This window comes from Trichosurus vulpecula, chromosome 5 (genome assembly GCF_011100635.1).
Source record: "Trichosurus vulpecula isolate mTriVul1 chromosome 5, mTriVul1.pri, whole genome shotgun sequence".
In the NCBI taxonomy this organism is placed as follows: domain Eukaryota; kingdom Metazoa; phylum Chordata; class Mammalia; order Diprotodontia; family Phalangeridae; genus Trichosurus; species Trichosurus vulpecula.
The window spans coordinates 230,251,375-230,264,837 of NC_050577.1; positions in this window are offsets into that span (position 1 = coordinate 230,251,375).

Here is a 13,463-nt window from a genome sequence, read left to right on the forward strand (position 1 = left end):
GAAAGATTGGTGCCATCAGTCATAATGGGGCCCCTTGTAAGAGGAGCAAGTTGATGAATTCGGTTTTAGACAAGCTGGATTTAAGATAATTGTGGGATATTCAGATAGAGATATCCATCAGGCAGAGATAGGGGACTGGAGCTCAGGACATAATCTTGGACTGGATATAGAGATTTAAGAGGCATCTACAACAGGATGCCCATTAAACCTAGAAGAGCAGAACTGATAAGCAATGGAGTAATTTGACTGCCAGAAAAGCTAAATTAATGTTGGTATTTTGGTGGATTGGTTGTTTAATCAGTAGTTGTTTGCTTTCATCTAATGCAGACAAAATATCTCATGGCCTCATTTGATGTGAGTCTCAACTGTTGGGCTCTGTTAATGTATCCATTACCCTTGGGTCATAGATTCATACATTACAAAAGGAGCCCAGGAATACAAATCATGGAATATGGGATGGAAGGACCCTCAAGGTCCATCTAGAATATCTAGAACTCAAAGGCCATACATGAAAGGAATTTCAACTGATACAAATGAAGCAAGTCATCCATCATCCAGCCTTTGTTGGAAGACTTCCAAGACACTTAGGGAGAGATCATATTTCTTTTCCTCCCTCTCCCTGGGATCTTCACAAAGAATCCTATGTTATCAGTGGAGCTATTATTATCAGTAGCAGCAAAAGCAATACAATATCAGAGACTACTGCTGCTACTTTTGTTGAGTGGGAGTGAGGAGTGGTAAGGGGATGAGATCAAGCCTGTAATTTCATAGGTGTAGCAAATTCCAAGGAAAAGAATCACAGCTAACATGTATAAAGTGCTATAATATTTGCAAATATTTACAAATATCATCTCATTTGATACTCACAACAACCCTATGAAGTAGGTGTTGTTATTATCTATATTTTACACATGAGGAAAGTGAGGCAGGGAAAGGTTAGGTGATGATATGTAATGCACATAGCACACCTATATGCATGTACAGGTGGGTCACATGTATATGTGTATATGTTTGTGCATTTGTGGTACCCATGCATGTGTATTTGTACATACATAAATATATGTATACATTCGTGTGTACACGCTTGTGTATATGTATATGCGTGTACATATATGCATATGTATGTAAAATATATTAGATATATCTATCTTCTATCTATATACTTTTAAGTATATCTATTTTCTATCTATATATCTCTATAGATATGTCTATAGATATCTGTCTATAGATATCTGTCTATATCTATAGATATCTTTCTATATCTATAGATATCTAGCTTTATCATTTATCTACATATCTCTATCTGTAGATATCTATCTCTATAGATATCTTTATACAGAGATATTTTTATATCTATTTATCTATGTCTAGCAATATCTATATCTATATAGAGATATATCTATCTCTATGTATATATCTATACCTTTATCTCTGTCTATAGATATCTGTTTATATCTTTGTCTCCACCTCTATATCTCTATAGATACCTATGTCTATAGATGCCTATCTATATATCTCTCTCTATAGATTTTTGTCTCATCTCTATCTCTATATCTACCTATACCTTTATCTCTATAAATCTCTACTTATTTATATCTATCTATAGATTGCTCTATCTATCCTGTGTGTGTGTGTGTGTGTATGTATGAATTAGACCTGTGATTTCACTGATGATGTACAGCACTTTCAGAAAGGAAACACTTACCAATGCAAATCTGTAGCTCTCCTACAATATCCACCCGGTCTTGGTTTCCTGGGGCACTGAAAGGGATTGCCTGGTCTCACGCAGCCAGTATGTAAGTGTCAGAAGCAAGCCCTGAAACCAGATCATCTGGGACTCAGATTGATTCTCTATTTACTGTGCAATATGGCTTCTCATCTAAATATATAAATATTTCAATTAAATTATTTTAAAACCTCAAAGGAAGAAAAAAAATGACAAAGCTAGAGGCTAGAAGGAATGAGTCATACACCTTCTTAGTGTTTCTTATATTTCCCCCAAATGAATCTCTAGTTCATCTAGGATTTCAAGTTATAAAACAATTAGATACTTCTGGGTATCTTCTATATATTTAAAATAAATATTTCTTCCAAGGGCATATAAAATGAATAATGGGTCAAACGTGAAAATGGCTTAAGAAAAGGAAACCCCTTAAGTGAGGGAAGTGTTGCTAATAAGAGGAAAGGTTAAGCTTTATTGAATATACACATTTACAGCTGCAGTTTTAAGTTTCTCTTTTCAAGTGGCCTTGCCAAGATTAAAGTTTATAATAAAATCACCATTTTACAAAGATGTCAGTTAGTTTATTCAGTGGTTTTATGATTTAATTAATGCCTAAGACAACAACTTATTTTAGGGCTGAGTAGGTTTAATGGGGAAGTATAGTTTAGATTACTAACTCAGGGTCCCAAAGGAACCCCCCTCTGGTGAAAGGGCAATTCACTGTAAGACTTCCTCCTGTTCAGACGTGTTCTCCCTTCATAGCATGTGTTTTATGACTTAATGGTGTGGTTTCCACACAACAACTTTAATAGCAAGCCTTTTACTCCTCTCATTTTCTGTCTTGAAGTTTTCTCTCTCTGTAGTTGTGGCAAAGCTGTAACCACAGTGTGAAATTCCCCTAAGCCCAGAAGTGGGTATTGACTAACCCCAAGATGGTGAAGCTTTGCCTTTTCATAGGTTAGTAGATTGAGAGCTGGAAGGGACTTCAGAGGCCATATAGTTTAACCCCTTCATTTTATAGATGAGGAAAATGAGGCCTGAGGAAGTTAAATGATTGGCCAATTTTCACAGGAGTCACAGGATCCTTGTTATGGAGTAGAAAAAGATCATAAAGTTCATCTCATCCAGAGCTATCAGATTCAACGTCCATATGTATCATAATCTAAACTCCCCAGGTCAGTGGAACTAGATTAAAATGTATTTGAGAAATGATTAATACAATAAATAAAAATACAACACAACATAGATAATGTTAATTTGTAGTTTTCCAAATCAGTACATGGCCTGCAAAGATCCATTTCTGATTTGACACCACTGATCTACATCAACACTCTCACTTTGCCAATTAGGAAATTGAGGCCCAGAGTGGTTTAATGGCATCATTAAATAGGTAGCAAGCAGCAAAAGCAGGATTTCAACCAGTTTCTCTGATCTCTGAGCTACTCAATCATACTTTCTCCCTACCATTATTGTAAATATGTAGGTCAATAGGTAACTATGTAGATAAATGAAGAGATAAATGAACATAAATAAAGGAATGTATAAAAATAAATGAATGAAAAAAATTTGCCACCTGAAGGAAGTTGGTTAGTCTCCAAATAAAGCACAATAATTACTTTCATACTGTTTCATATGAATTTCAGTAAATTAAGAGTTGGAGGGGACCTTAGAGGTCATTAAATCTGACGTCCTCATTCTGTAGATAAGGAAAATAAACCCTGGGAGTGATGGGGTGATTTGTTTAAAGTAATGGGAAGTGAACAAAAAAGTCAAATTAGAACCCAGATCCTCTGTCTTCAAACCCAGAGCTCTTTCCACTATCAACTGTCTGTCATTTTGGTGTGGGGCAGGTTCGGGGTGGGCGGGGGGAGTTTAAGCGGGTAGGGGAGGTTATGAGTTTATTGACTACAGGTAGATGCTTATCTTTTTTTAATGTAGTATAAAGTTCTTAACAAGAAGGAGGGGGAAAGATAGGCTGTGGTGTTATTAATGGTAGCTGATAGTCATACGCACTTCACTTGTAATTTGGAGTGATGTTAGATATAATAATTTCATAGACGTAGAGCTGGAAAAGAGCTAACGTCAAATCTAGTCCAACCACCACATTTTTACAAGTGAGGAAATTGAGACGCGAGGGGGCCCAATGGTTTGCCCAAATTGACACCAGTAGTAAGTGGCAGAGCCAGGATTTTAACCCAAGCCCTCTGACTACACATTCAAGATTCTTTCTACTGTATCACACTACCTCTAATACATTAGAATGTTTAGAAATCCCTGAGCTTATTTTGAATCAAATCCAAACCCTTGTAGCAGTTTAAGATTTTGTGCCACGATGATGGGTGTTGACAACCTGGTTTAGGAAGTTCTCCATGAGAGATGAATCTGTCTAACATAATACAGACAAAGATTCAAGCAGAGCAAAGATGGAACATCCACAGGGCAGAGAGGAGACTTGTCTGACTGAGCTACTGGAAGTTCATATTAAACAGTGAGAGGCATCATTCAAACTGGAACAGAGGGCCTTGAACAGCCAAAAAGTTTGAACTCTTAAAGTTGTTATTGTTGGTTTGTCTTTCTTCATTCTGGAAGAGAACCACGGCATCTGGAAGATGATGCCCTGATTTCCAAGTAATTGGATTGAAGTGAGGGAGATCTGTGCAGTCACCAGCCTCACTTTCTCCTCCAGAGCCATCTTGGCCCAGTGACTAGATATAGCTCAGGACAACTCGAGATGGCCCCCACTCTTGTGGTAGCTTAATAGGAAACTGAGAACAAAGGGCTACCATTGACATACTGCTTTATGGTTTACAGATCATTTTTACACTACTTCATTTGTTTCTCACGAAAATGCTATGAAGCGAGTGTTGTGCTGTGATTATTCCCATTCTACAGAAGAGGAATCTGAGGCTGAGAAAGTTTAAATGGCTTGTTGAGGGCCACAGAGCTTGTAAATGTCTGTAGCAAGATTTGAAGTAGATTCTGCTGACTCTAAATCAGATACTCTATTAACTACGCTGCCTGTTATAATATTGGAAGAACAGAAGGATGAGCAAAAGTAGAGAGAAAAAGAAAATTTTGAGCAGAGGGCCTCAAAGAGCCAAAAAGGAATAAAAGAGGTCTGAACATAATCTGAGAACTAAGAGCATCAAAAGTACCATGGGATCTGATGCCTAATGGAGAGACAACATAGAAACAATTATTACAAACACACTAGATAGAGGATTAATTGGAATTAATCAAAAGAGGGAAAACACTAGAATTAACAGGGATCAGGAAAGGCTGCCTGCAAAAGGTTGGATTTAAGCTGGGATTTGAAGGAATGGTGGGCTAAACTAGATAAAAAGTTCAATTTCTTTCATCAATTATTAATAAAGTTTCATTTTGTCTTCTGGCCTTGTAAGGTTAGGAAGTTTTATTGGTCACGTTATACTTGTTTGAGCTCGTGGAGAGCCTTTCTCAACTTATGATGGCTCTTTTTGGCCATTGAAGCTTAGTATACATTTAACATTCTTAGCAGCCTTAGATAAGGGTCTATCTGGATATGGGAGGCCTATGCCAAGCAATTTCTTATAATTGGTTTAAGGATGACATGTATTCAATGATCTTAGGTATACATTTGCTTTTTGTTAACCAACCAATATAGGTACTAATGATTAATCTATTGATTATCTCAAAGATCTTTACTGGGTGAGGTTTGGAGTGGATATGAGGAGCCTGATAAGCAAGATATCTTGGAAAAACTACAAAATGAGAAGTGCAAGCCATAGGTTTATGAATGTTTATACTTCAAAGAATATTATTAACTCAACATGCACATAAAGTAGATTATGAAACAAAACAACTATATTTAAAACAAATGTTTCTTCTACTTAGGAAGCAAACCTCCCAATGGAGTTGCGTTGACATTTAGTATACAATAAATAGTAAATGAAATCAATCCCCCTCAGGGGCTTGGTCTAGTCTCATTTCTACAGGAAGCAATTCATACTTCAATAACCCTGCAAATCATGAAGTCAAGGTATTAACATATGACACTTACCAGTAAAAAAAATTATCTAGGACACTCTTATCCTATTCACGCCCTTCCTGCCGGCTCAGAAGATGAGCTGTCCTTTCTCCATGACAAAGTGAAACTCCCTAATTGAGCCTTTGATTCCATTAATTCCATCATACTCTTTTACTTTTTTATGATTGCCATTATCTAGATTCTCTCCTTGCTGGCTACAAACATTCTCAGGTGTCCCCTATTCTTAAAAATATTAATTTATCATCCCCTTATACTACCATCCTAACATTTCTTTCCCATTTCACAAACTCCTTTAAAAAAAGAGGCTATGTCCATACCAATTGCCCCTAGTTCATCTCCCACTCACTTCTCAACTTCTTGAAATTTGACTTCTGACCCACCACTTGATCACAACTGCTCTCTCCAGGGTTAGCAATAATCTTTAACTGCTCAACCCCACAGCTTTTTCTCAGTCTTCATTATCCTTGATTATATTCACCTTTTGACACTGTCAATTACCCTTTCCTTAAGGATAATCTGGTCCTTTGGTTTTCAATAAATATATTGATCTCACTTGACTTTGTGATTACCTTTGTTCCTTCATCTTGTTGTTGGAATATTTTCATCTCGTTCTGGCTAAGCATGAATCTCCCCCAAGAGTCTTCTTGTGTCTTTTTCTCTCTTTCAAAGCCCTCATGGGTTCAATTATTCTGTCCGTGCAGATGATAATAAATCTTTACATCCAGACTTCATCTTTCTCCTAACCTCGTGTCACCACTCCAAATGCCTGCTACACATCTCTAGATGTACCATCATCATTTCTAATGAAACCTATGCAAAAAAGAACTTACTATATATTCCCCTATATCCTTACCTCATTCAAGATTCTTTTTTCTTTATTAAAGGAACCACCATCTTTGGAGTCACCTAGGTTTGGATCGTTCAGTCATTTTCAGTGGTGTTTGACTCATTGTAACCCCATTTGAGCTTTTCTTGGCAAGGATACTGGAGTTGTCTGTTGTCTACTTCTCCATCTCATTTTGCAGATGAAGAAACTGAGGCAAACAGGATTAAATGACTTGTCTAGGGTCATGCAGCTAATAAGTATCTGAGAACAGATTCAAAATTAAGAACATGAATCTTCCTAACTCAAAGCCCGGCTCCCTATCCAGTGTTCCACCTAGCCAGCTGCCACCTAGATTTAGAACCTTGGAAAAATCCTTGAGTCTCGCCTCTCCCTCATTCCCTATGTCCAACAGTTCCCAAGTCTCAGAGAGTACCTTCACAATATCCCTCAGATGTAAGCTCCTCTCTCTAACAAAAGCAATACCCTAATTCTTGCCTTTATCACTCAAATTATTGCAGTTGGTCTCTGACTTCCTCATAAATGTCAAGTTAGTATTCTAAGGTGCAAGTCTGACCATGTCATTTCTCTACTTAAGTTTCATCACTGCCTCCCCATTGCTTCAAGAGTAAAACACAAAATACTCAGCTTGGCACCTGTACAGTAAGATTCTTATCTATTTTTTCAGAACAATTTCATATTATTGATGCAATCTCTACTCCTGCCAAGCTGGCCCATTTGCTATCCTTTCAACTTAATATTACCATCTCTCCTCTTGATGTTTTTGCAAGCTGGCATTAACCTTATGCCTGCATTGAATCAGTCTATTTTTTTAAATATTTTTTTAATTATTTTTAGTTTGCAACACACGGTTCTACATAATTTTGCGTTCCAGATTTTCTCCCCTCCCTCCCCAAGATGGCATGGAATCCCACATAACTTCCATGTATAACTTCACATTGAATTAATTTACACACTAGTTAAGTTGTGGAGAAGAATTATGACCAATGGAATGAATCATGAGAAAGAAGAAACAGAACAAAAAAAAAAAACACAACCCAACAACAAATGCAAAAGAGAGAAAAAAAGGGGGTGGGGGGAGAAAAAGGTGAGCATGAAGTGTGCCTCGATCTACATTCATACTTCATAGTTCTTTCTCTGGATGTAGATAGCACTCTCCATCGTGAGTCCTTTGGAGGTGTCTCTGCATATTGTGTTGCTGAGAACAGCAAAGTCTGTCAGGGTGAGTCCTCACAGAATCCATATATCTGTGGCTGTGTACAGTGTTCTCCTGGCTCTGCTCCGCTCACTCAGCATTATGTCGTGTAGGTTTTTCCAGGTTGTTATGAAGTCCGTATCATCCCCATTTCTTATGGCACAATAGTATTCCATCACCTTCATATACCACAGCTTGTTCAGTCATTCCCCAATTGATGGGCATCCCTTTGATTTCCAATTCTTAGCTACCACAAAAAGAGCCACTATAAATATTTTTGTACATATGGGACCTTTTCCCACTTGTGTGATCTCTTTGGGATACAACCCTACACGTGGTATTGCTGGGTCAAAGGGTCTGAACATTTTTATAGCCCTTTGGGCATAGCTCCAAATTGCTCTCCAAAATGGCTGGATCAGTTCACAACTCCACCAGCAATGTAACAATGTTCCAATTTTCCCACATTCTCTCCAGCATTTCTCATTTTCCTGTTTTGTTATTTTAGCCAATCTGACAGGAGAGAGATGGTATCTAAGAGTTGTTTTGATTTGCCTTTCTCTAATCAGTAGTGATTTTGAGCATTTTTTCATATGCTTATAGATATCTTTAATTTCTTCCTCTGAAAACTGCCTGTTCATATTCTTTGACCATTTCTCAATTGGGGAATGACTTGTATTCCTATATATTTGGTTCAGTTCCCTGTATATTTTGGAAATGAGGCCTTTATCAGTGACACTAGTTGTAAAGATTTTCTCCCAATTTTCTGCCTCCCTCCTAATCTTTGTTGCATTGGCTTTTTTGTACAAAAACATTTCAATTTAACATAATCAAAATTATCCATTTTGCATTTTGTAATGCTCTCTATCTCTTTTTGGGTCATGAATTCTTTTCTTTTCCACAAATCTGATAGGTACACTATTCCTTGCTCTCCCATATTACTTATGGTATCAGCCTTTATTCCTAAATCATGAACCCATTTTGACTTTATTCTGGTATATGGTGTAAGATATTGGTCTATGCCCAGTTTCTGCCCTACCATTTTCCAATTTTCCCAGCAGTTTTTGTGAAATAGTGAATTCTTAGCCCAGAAGCTGGACTCTTTGGCTCTGTCAAAGAGGAGATTGCTATAGTTGTTGACTTCTCCATCCTGTGTACCTATCCTATTCCACTGATCCACACCTCTGTTTCTTATCCAGTACCAGGTAGTTTTGATGACTGCTGCTCTATAGTACAGTTTAATATCTGGTATGGCTAGGCCACCTTCTCTAGAATTTCTTTTCATTAATACCCTAGATATTCTATACCTCTTGTTCTTCCAGACAAATTTTGTTATTATTTTATCCTGCTCTGTAAAATAATTTTTTGGTAGTTCAATTGGTATGGCATTGAATACACAGATTAATTTAGGTAAAATTGTAATTTTTATTATATTAGCTCAGCCTAACCATGAGCAACTGGTATTATTCCATTTATTTAGATCTGACTTTATTCGTGTAGAAAGTGTTTCAAAATTATGTTCATATAGGCCCTGGGTTTGTCTTGGCAGATAAACTCCCAAATATTTTATAGTGTCTACAGTAACTTGGAATGGAATTTCTCTTTCCACCTCTTGCTGTTGGGCTTTGTTAGTAATGTATAGGAATGCTGAGGATTTATGTGGGTTTATTTTATATCCCGCAACTTTGCTAAAGTTGTTTATTATTTCAAGTAGTTTTTTTACTTGATTCTCTAGGATTCTCTAAATAAATCATCATATCATCTACAAAAAGTGATAATTTAGCTTCTTCTTTTCCTATTCTAATTCCTTGAATTTCTTTTTCTTCTCTTATTGCTACAGTTAACGTTTCTAGTACCACTGAATAATAGGGGTGATAATGGACATCCTTGTTTCACACCCGATCTTATTGGGAATGCATCTAGCTTATCCCCATTACAAATAATGCTTGTTGATAGTTTTAGGTAGATGCTATTTATAATTTTAAGGAAGGTTCCATTTATTCCTATGCTTTCTAGTGTTTTAATAGGAATGGGTATTGTATTTTGACAAAGGCTTTTTCTGCATCTATTGAGATGATCATATGGTTTCTGCTAGTTTTGTTGTTGATATGGTCGATTATGCTAATCGTTTTCCTAATACTGAACCAGCCTTGCATTCCTGGAATAAATCCTACCTGGTCATAGCACATTATTCTGGTGATAAGTTGCTGCAATCTTTTTGCTAATGTTTTATTTAAAATTTTTGCATCAATATTCATTGGGGAAATTGGTCTATAATTTTCTTTCTCTGTTTTGACTCTACCTGGTTTGGGTATTAGTACCATATTGGTGTCATAAAATGAATTTGGTAGGACTCCTTCTTCACCTATTTTCCCAAATAGTCTACAAAGTATAGGATTTAATTGTTCTTTAAATGTTTGAAAGAATTCACATGTAAAACCATCTGGCCCTGGAAATTGTTTCCTAGGGAGTTCATTAATGGCTTGCTCAATTTCTTTTTCTGAGATGGGGTTATTTAGAAATTTTCCTTCCTTTTCTGTTAGCCTGGGCAATTTATGTTTTTGTAGATATTCATCCATATCTCTAAGGTTGCCAAATTTATGGGCATATAATTAGGCAAACTAATTCCTAATTATTGTTTTGATTTCCTCTTCATTAGAGGTGAACTCACCCTTTTCATTTTTGATACAGGTAATTTGATTTTCTTCTTTTCTTAAATCAAATTGACCAAAGGTTCATCAATTTTATTGGTTTTTTCATAAAACCAGCTTTTGTTTTATTTATTAATTCAACAGTTTTATTGATTTCATTTTTATTAATCTCTCCTTTGATTTTCAGTATTTCTGGTTTGGTATTTAATTGGGGATTTTCAATTTGTTCTTTTTCTAGATTTTTCAGTTGTATGCCCAAATCATTGATCTTCTTTTTCCCTATTTTATTCATGTAAGCATTTAGAGATATAAAACTTCCCCTAAGAACTGCTTTTGCTGCATCCCATAAGTTTTGGTATGTTGTCTCATTATTGTCATTCTCTTGAATGAAGTTATTAATTGTTTCTCTAATTTGTTCTTTGGCCCACTCATTCTTTAGAAATAGATTGTTTAGTTTCCAATTAATTTTTAGCTTATTTTTCCATGGTTCTTTGTTACAAATAATTTTTATTGCATCATGATCTGAAAAGTATGCTTTGACTACTTCTGCCTTTCTGCACTGGATTGTGAGGTTTTTATGCCCTAGTACATGGTCAATTTTTGAGTATGTGGATGTACCGCTGAGAAGAAAGTATATTCCTTTTTATCCACATTTAGTTTTCTGCAGAGGTCTATCATATCTGCCTTTTCTAAAATTCTGTTCACTTCCTTAACTTCTTTCTTATTTATTTTGAGGTTAGATTTATCAAGTTCAGAAAGGGGAAGGTTGAGGTCTCCCAATATTATAGTTTTGCTGTCTACTTTTTCCTGTAACTCCCTTAACCTCTCCTCTAAGAATCTGCAGGCCATACCACTTGGTGCATAAATGTTAAACAAGGATGTTGTTTCATTGTTTATGGTGCCTTTTAGCAGGATGTAATGTCCTTTCTTACCTCTTTCAATTAAATCTATCTTTACTTTTGCTTTGTCTGAGATTAGGATTGCTACACCTGCTTTTTTTACTTTAGCTGAGGGGCAATATATTTTACTCCAGCCTTTTACCTTTACCCTGCGTGTCTCCCCCTGTTTCAAATGTGTTTCTTGTAAATAGCATATTGTAGGATTACGGTTTTTAATCCATTCTGGTATCCGCTTCCGTTTTATGGGAGAGTTCATCCCATTCACAGTTATGATTTCTATCTGTGTCTTTTTCTCCATCCTATTTCCCCCTGTTTATGCTTTTATTTCTCCCTTTCCCTTTTCACTCCTCAACAAAGTTTTGCTTTTGACTGCCATCTTCCTCAGTTTACCCTCCCTCTTTATTCCCCTCCCTTGTCTTACCTTTTCCCACTTGCTACTTCTCCCCTCCCTTCTGACCACCCCCCTCCCTTTTTCCCCCTTTCCCCTCCTACTTCCTGTAGGAAAAGTTAGATTTCTATACTTATCATGGTATGTTATTCCCTTGTTGAACCAGATCAGATGACAGAAAAGATCAAATACTGCTCTTCTCCCTCCCTTCTTTCCCTCTACTAAAATGTGTTTTTGTGCCTTTTCATTTGGTGTAATTTACCCTTTTCTACTACCTCCTTACCTCTTCTCTCAAAGCCCTCCCTTTACATCTCTTAATTATGTTTTTTGTCTTTGTATCAGTTATTTTATACAGACATTCACAGTCTATGTGTATCCCTTTCAATTGTCATAATAGCTGTACTATTCTTAAGATTGACATATATATTTATACACATAAAACATACATAAGATGATGTAATCCTATATAAAGATGAAAATAATTTGCCCTTACTGATTAATAAGATTTGTGGGGGTTTTTCCCCATTTACCTTTTTATGTCTCTCTTGAGTTTTATATTTTGAAATCAAATTTTCCATTGAGTTCTGGCCTTTTCATTAGGAAGATACCCCTCTCCCCCACTCCAAGGTGGTGTATATTCTGGTTGCCCTGTTCCCCAGTCAGCCCTCCCTTCTGTCACCCCACTCCCCTCCCATCCCCTTTTCCCTTTCTTTCTCGTAGGGCAACATAAATTTCTACGCCCCATTGCCTGTGTATCTTATTTTCTAGTTGCATGCAAAAAAAGTTTTTTTTTGTTTTTGAACACCTGTTTTTAAAACTTTTGAGTTCCAAATTCTGTCCCCTCTTCCCTTCCCACCCACCCTCATTAAGAAGTCAAGCAATTCAACATAGGCCACATGTGTATCATTATGTATAACCCTTGCACAGTACTCATATTGCAAAAGACTCACTATACTTTGCTCCTTCCTAACTGATCCCCCTTTATTGAATTTTCTCCCTTGACCCTGTCCCCTTTCAAAAGTGTTTGCTTTGGTTACCTCCACCCCCATCTGCCCTCCCTTCTATCATCCCCCCTTTTTATCAGCTTCTTCCTCCTTTTTTCCTGTGGGGTAAGTTGCCCAATTGAGTATGTATGGCATTCCCTCCTCAGGTCAAATCTGATGAGAGCAAGATTCACTCATTCCCTCTCACCTGACTTCTCTTCCCTTCCTAGAGAACTACTTTTTCTTGCCACTTTTATGTAAGATAATTTACCCCATTCTATCGCTCCCCATCTCCCTCTCTCAATATATTCCTCTCTCATCCCTTAATTTGATTTTATTTCTTTTAGATATCTTCCCTTTATCTTCAACTCACCCTGTGCCCACTCTCTCTCTCTCTCTATATATATATATATACATATATACACATACATATACACAAACATACACACTCACATACACATATATATACACAAATATATATATATATGCATATGTGTATATATATATATATATGAATATTCCCTTCAGCTACCCTAATACTGAGGTCTCATGAATCATACACATCATCTTTCCATGTAGGAATGTAAACAAAACAGTTCAACTTTAGTAAGTCCCTTGCAATTTCTCTTTCTTGTTTACCTTTTCATGCTTCTCTTGATTCTTGTGCTTGAAAGTCAAATTTTCTATTCAGTTCTGGTCTTTTCACTGAGAAAGCTTGAAAGTCCTCTATTTTATTGAAAATCTATATTTTGCCTT